Below are 7501 nucleotides of genomic sequence, written 5' to 3'. Positions count from 1 at the left end.
TATATATATATATATAACTGATATATACTATATCAGTTAGTATATGTTACGTATATAGTTTTGTGGATAAACTCCAATTTGAAACCTGTTGTATTGCCAAGGTTTTTATTTTCTGAGAGCATACTGGCAGGATTGTGGAACACTGCATTATGCTGCCACCTGGTGCTCACTAAGGAAGTTGCAAGACTTATTATCACATTTTACACAGAACACGCAGCAGTAGGTCTTTACTGCGACTTTTCAATATGACTAATATTCTTCACGCTATTTTCCTACATTTCCTCACATCACATCCGTGACGGTGTATTTAAAGTATTTCAACTTTTCTCGGTACATTAATCTAATTACTAAGATCGTTTATTCAGTTACGTGTATTTTTATGCCTTAGTTTTCACTTCACTTAGTTTTTTTGCATGGAATGTACTATTTCAGTTCCCACTAAGAACTTCTCCAGTTCAGTGGAAGAGTATGACGCAGAGAATGGTCACGCAAATGTGTCATGTCGGATGAGTCACTGACCACAAGGTGTCACTATTACACTATAATCACCAAGCTCATTTTAACTGGTTTTATTATAGAGTTTAACATGACGTATTTACTTCCCTGTCTTAAATTCACAATAAATGTGACACAATATTTCTAGAGTAACGCTGAATAATTCGTATTACAAAGGCCTTACAGGTTCCAATGTGTTTAAGGTGACCCAACAGAACAGACAATAATTAAACAATTAAATTTGCAACATAAGGTAGAGGAAGGGAAGTTTGTTTATGTCGTAACTTTCATAAACAGGTTAATTCAAAGTGCATTACATAACAACAGGGTAAGACATTAAAAATATGAAATGCATCAACAGAACAACTGTTACAATTCAAGTATCACATAAAAAAAGAACTTTTTTTTTCAATGATGTCATTAAAAGCTTCTGATCTTCCTAGGTGATTGCTTTCAGCATTTTTCCTCAAGCAGAAGTTTCCATCTTTTACAAATATAAACTTTCTTGGCTAGACACTACTATTACTTCAACATTTTCCCCTTTTAGTTGGGTTTTTTTCTTGCTTGACAAGTTTCTGGCATTTAGTATTTTCCAAACTAGCTTTTCTAACAGGTCCGGGCCTTCCACTTTCCCCTGCAGTCTTTCTCTGTTGCAGTTGCAGTTTTTTGGATGACAGCAAATCGGATAGCAGAAAATAATCGTAGGAATTCAGAGAGTCAGAGATTACAGATCAATTTGTGACCCCTTAAATGCTTTTGTTCAGTAGGTCCACATTTTGGCTCTTAACTTCATTGGACATTTTCATGTTGAAAACAGTTTACCAAGACTGTAGGATAAGGTATTTTTTGCAACATCTCAGCTCCCAACAAAAGCTGCAGATAAGTCAAGAACAAGTGAAAGATAGACTCAAACCTTTCAACTTGGAAGAAAAATGCATATGAAGCACTTTAGACTTACAGTTATTTAATAGCTGCCTCCGTTTGGTATTTTACTCCGTTAACACACTTCAGGATCAATATGGTCAATATAGGATCCCTATATGGATCTTCGGGCATCTCCAAAAGTGATGAGGTCTGTAGAGAAGGCAACATTTCATAATTTATTGCAGGAAGGTATATCTAAAATAATCATTAGGTCAACAGAAACTGGACCCATCTGTTTTCATTCTCTATAAATGAACAACATGACTCTGTATAATCTAAATCTGGATGCCGAAACAGAGCATATGTCACCCTTGCCAGGTGAGATGGGTGGTCTTTCCACACAAGCATCACAGTATCGTACTGTACGCCATATTTCCAAAGCTATTACACAGAAACATTTCCTGGTTATTTTTAATGGGAATTAATAGCTAGAAGGTGCATTCATGTGTACTTCCTGTTAAGGTGAGATCATTCTGGTCTGCAATAGGACTTTGGACCGTTTCCATCCCAAAACTAAGGCCTCTGTCACGCCGATGTTTGTTTATGTCTCCATGTCACGACTATTCCACAGGAGAGGGGCATTTGTCCCCTGCCCATAAATCTTTAGCGACTTGGCATGACTTGCACGGTTGAAAGAAATATCATGCAGCTCTGTGGCAAAATGAATGCGTCGGTGAGAGTGTGTGTTCAGATAAATATATGAATTACAGATCGGGATCACTGTTGCTAGTAGAGAGGATGGCTAACGGCCAGATAAACTTTCTACTGTCGCTATGCTCAACCTAAAATAAATGCAGCATTTTCCACTTTGTGAGGCCCTGGTAGCTGAACTCCTATGTCCTGAGACAAGCTGAAAATACCATGAAAACCCAAAGCATTCCCACTCCACTGTCTCCGACACACAGCCATCTGCAGTGTGTCGGCTCTGAGTTTTTACTACTCTATAATGACTGATGTTTGGACAATGAAACTCTTTCAAGCACATCAAGGACAGAAGTTAAGTCCTCATTATTAATGATGTAGCTGTCATCACCATCACCTTCATCACATGTCTTGCATTGTGTCTCTCTAATTTAAGATAATGTAATTGTAGATGCCACAAGCCAATCAGTGCTAATTAACCACAGATGCAGAGTAACAGTGGTGTTGCCATCTTGATTATGAAAATAAAAAATCAAATTCCCCTGAGGCTTAGTGAAAACAAGAAAGTGGAGATTGTCACTGATAGCAAATTAAAAACATTCACATTTTTAGGCAACAATTTTAGGCTACCGGAGGACTTTATGACCATTTTAGTCAATTTTCTTTATGCATTGATTACTTCAACTAGCTTTGCTCTATCTCTCTCTTCATTTTTTCCTTTGCTTTCCACAAAAAATAGACCTGGTTCAGTGGTTCTACGTCCGACTAAATTAACAAACAGCTCTAAACTAAATGAAAAAGTGCTTTTGAACCCAGTTTAATTGTCCATCCATCCATTTTCTTTACACCCTTGTCCCTCAGTGGGGTCGGGAGGGTTGCTGGTGCCCATCTCCAGCTAACGTTCCGGGTGAGAGGCGGGGGTCACCCTGAACAGGTTGCCAGTCTGTTGTAGGGCAACACAGAGACACACAGGATAAACAACCACACACACACACACACCTAGGGGCAATTTGGAGAGGCCAATTAACCTGACAGTCATGTTTTTGGACTGTGGGAGGAAACATGAGTACCCGGAGAAAACCCACACATGCACAGGGAGAACATGCAAACTCCATGCAGAAAGACCCAGGCTGGGAATTGAACCCAGAACCTTCTTGCTGCAAGGCAACAGCTCTACCAACTGCGCCACTGTGCAGCCTCAGCTTAATTGTACGTAATTAAAAATGTCCATCTTGTAAAGTGTCTTGGCGAGACCTGTGTGATGAATTGGGTGCTTTGTCAATTAACCCTTGTGTTTACAAATGGGGTCCAACCGACCCCAAACACTGAGGCAAGCTGATTTGCCTTAGTCCTCGCACGCACAAGAGTTAAGAACTCTTGTGCGTGATGGAACTCTTGTGCGTGATGGAAATCTTTCCCCAACATGAAAAACCTAAAAGTCAGAAATGAATGTCGGAAAAATATTCTTTGAACTGATGATGAGAGGCATCTGCTCTGAGGACAATGCAGGATTATGTGTCTCCAAATTGCCCTGGGATGGTCTCCAGCCCACTGACCACTGGAGACAGGGACTAGCCCCTTGCGTTCCTCCAAGACTTTAAGTTATTCACTTAAACAGAGATTTGGAAGAAAAACCAGTGATTGAGATCTTTGAGTAAACATGCTCAAACTTCGCATAAGTCTACATTCAATAATTAATGTCTCTTTTTGCAGTTTCCTCTGAATGTTTATTAGGAGACAAATGTTATGAGGAAAGCAGGTGTTTTGAGTCAAAATCAATAATAATAGTTGTCTTATTCAAGGCCATTCTGTAGCAAAGTGCATCTGGTGGGGGTTTATCCACACGAAGCTGAAAACTTTGATCATTAAATAATTCCTGCAGCACAAGGGTTCAGAGCTGACTCAGATTACTGTAAACCTTGTGGGCTTAATTACAAAACAGCATTTGCATTGTTATTTTAAGTTGTAGAAGGCTGTGGCTGGAGCCACTTTAATACTCTGTGAACGTAGAGCAGAGAGGGCAGAAGCAAGACCTTTGCCTTTGTTGGACTTGCTGCTTGGAAGAGGGGAAAACAACAGAGACGACAGTCGCTCATTTCTGGAGACATTTTAATTGGTACGATGCAGAGCCAAGCTAAAAATGTCTCTGCTGGCTTCCAGCATGAGAATATAACCGAACCTTCTCTCTGTCATCACTGGGAGTCAAAGTTTGAGAAAAAAAAAATAGAATTCCTCTGGTATGCATGACCGATCATATTCTACAAATCCGAGCTTGTCGGTTCTCTTGAGTTGAGCAGATTCAAAACTCAGAGTAGGGGCAGTGGATTTTCCCCAGACTGGAGAAGTGACCACCTGCGTGAGAGCGGGTCCAGAGGACACCGTGCTTTCTCTCTCCCTGTGCTGAAAACTTTATGTAAACAGTTCCACCTCATTGGGAAACCACAAAATAGTTAAATTCAAGACATGTGAAAGTACAACAGTCTCGCATTTATCAACTTTGAATCGTGTAAACCACTTCAGCTCGCCCTCATTTCTGTCTCAGTTTCATACCATCTTACTTTCTCAACCAAAACTATTTCTAAAAACATCAGGAAAAAGAAACCTACGGAAGTGAAGGCTTGACCAATCCGTGTAGCCCGAACATTTCACAGAACTTGGATTTTACCTTTAATTTGTTCAACTTTGAGATTTTCTTTGTCCTGGCACGCTGTCAGAGTGACCGAGTGAGAGTCATGCCAAGATAAACCAAAAATATTCTAAATCTGATCCTGAGATTCCCCTTTAAAACCATTGGTCTGCTGAATATGAGGACAATGGCTGAAGTGGGCTGAGTCCATAGCGTCAGCCGCAGCATCAAACTGCTGCCAAGCGAGTCTTTTCTGTGATGCTTTTACTGCTTCCAGTTCTGAGGTTTCCCCCAAACCACTCATTTTAAGAACCACTTCTCACGAGACTCACAGTCATTCACAGAAATACATCCTGGTGGAAACAAACCATTCATGACTTTTATGATGGTTTCCAAGGAATGAAACTTTTGCTATTTATATTTTCAGAATTGTCTGTAGATTTAAAGTCGGACGCGGCTTTAAAAGCAACACAATATTTCATTCTTTTGGATTCTAAAGCCATGAGCTCTGACTACACTATTGTAAAAAAAATCAATAAACATTTTAGCTGTGCACATTGGCATGTTTTCATGTATAAACAGTATGATTTGTGTGAACAAAATAAATAACCGAACATGTTTTTTCTAGCTTCTAGAAGACCTCAAGTTAATTTAATGAGAGATAATTCACTTCTGGTGAATCCTCAAAAGCTTCATCGGAAGTGAATTATCGCTCACTTCCGATGAGAGAAATGTATTCCAGCGAATGCATCTCATGATTTAATGAGACACAGTTTCCTGGAAGCATTATGGGTAATAAACAGAGAGACTGCGATTAATCTCTAACATGATTATTGCCACAGATTTGGACTCATTCAGGTACATCTCAAAATATGACAATATTGTGAAAAAGTATTTTTGAGCTCATTTCCAAAAGTGAAACTCGTGTATTGATTGATTCTTTACGCCTATAATGGAACAATGCGATATTTATTTCATTGTAATTTTGATGATTATTACTTACAGATACTGAAAACCCAAAACCAAGTCAGGCCAGTGAATGAAATAAGCGTCTCCATGCCAACAGAAGCATTTCAGGAAAGATGAAATACTCTCAAGTGTATTGGTAGATTGACTGTGGATTTCTGTCCTCTACTCACCCACATTCAATCACAAATGATCAGTGCAAAGGTCCTCATTTAACTTTTTGTCAATATTCAAATTTTCTGAGAATGTAAGCTATAATCACCAATATTACAAGAAATGGTGTCTGGAATGTTTCACTGTCTGAAATGGAGCTATGTAATACATTAGTTTTGCTTTCTGAAATGAGTGACAAAAATAATTTCACAATATGCTACTTCCTTCCTTTGTACTTGTATACTTTGAACCACCAATCAGCAGAAAAGCTATAAACAGCAAAATATCTTAGTGTTTTGTTGTTTTGACATTATGATGAAAAATAACCCCGTGCACACTTTGTCTTCATGGTATGCCAGCGAGCGATATCGTTTTAAATGAGGGACGACATTGGCTTTCAGCACTGCCGCCAACGATATTCCCACAAACCTCCCTGCGGGTCCGGTGCTTATTTCGCTCTAAACACGAGTGTTTATTTTTCTGGTTCATTCAATGCTCCAGTCCCACAAAGGCAACCAGGAAAACCTTGATAAGTCATCCCTTAAAGTTAGGCACTTGGTTTTAATTATTCTTCAAGCACAAAGAAGAAGAAGAAAAAAAATCTTTTTATGCCCAAGAAAGTTTCAGGTTGAAGCAATAACATGTCGGGATGTTTCCAGAGGTAAAATGTAGGATCCTGTAATGCCAGAGAAGTTAAACCACATGTTGCAGTTTACACTGGAATCTGATTCTGGTGTTGTGTAACTGTCAACACAGTTAATTTTATAACTCTAGGGTGAAAAAATATCTGCACATAAAAAGTCTTATTTTCCTGTGCAAGTAGTCTCGAAAAAATGAACCAAAATAAAAGCCAAGGTAAGAGCAAATAAGAGGGATTTAATTCTATCTTTTATAATTTGTGACATTTTGTTAATATATATCACATTTTGCAAAAATAACAGTCTCACTGACATGCAAAAAAATATGTATTTCTCTAAATTTCTCACTCTTGTCATATTACAACCACAAATTTAAATGTATGAAGTTTATGCTTTCGCCATAATTTTTTTGCCATTCTTCTGTTTTGGCAGACATGAACATTTATTGCCATGTCAGGAGTTGTTCTGTACTTTCTAACTCCAGATAATATAGTAAACATTGCTCCATGGAAATTTTCAAAGCTTGGAATATTGTTTTATAATTAAAACCTGTCTGCAATGTTCCTTCAATTTCTGAATGCTGCGTAATCCACAATGTTCTATAATAACTTTTTATAGATTACTTATAGGACAGCTGAATTTATACTTAGAAAATCCACAGAGGTGAATTCCAATTAATAAAGTACTTCAAAAAGTGAGTTGTTGCCCTGGATTTTATTACAAGGCAACTAAAGAGAGCCAGATAAAAATCCACTTTTTAAAATATTTTTCATGTTTCTACATGTGTATATCATTTTTCTTTGTCATCTGTCTTCAAAAACTTTTTTCTGAGGATTACCAAAACAATTCAGGAATTCTATTTTACTGTAGATCATCTCTAAACATTTACCTTTATTCCTTTCTTATCTAAAATACTTGAGGCAATAGTTATTAATCAAGCGTGTGAGCATATTTTCTTAGAAAGGCTTGAACATGTATATATAAAGGAACTAGGCTGGTTTAAATCTGTGTGACAGATTCCAGTTCCAAAAACAAACTGGAATCTGTCACACAGTCT

This window comes from Poecilia reticulata, linkage group LG4 (assembly GCF_000633615.1).
Source record: "Poecilia reticulata strain Guanapo linkage group LG4, Guppy_female_1.0+MT, whole genome shotgun sequence".
In the NCBI taxonomy this organism is placed as follows: domain Eukaryota; kingdom Metazoa; phylum Chordata; class Actinopteri; order Cyprinodontiformes; family Poeciliidae; genus Poecilia; species Poecilia reticulata.
The sequence above is the reverse complement of the archived record's forward strand: the minus strand, read 5'-3'. Positions refer to the sequence as shown.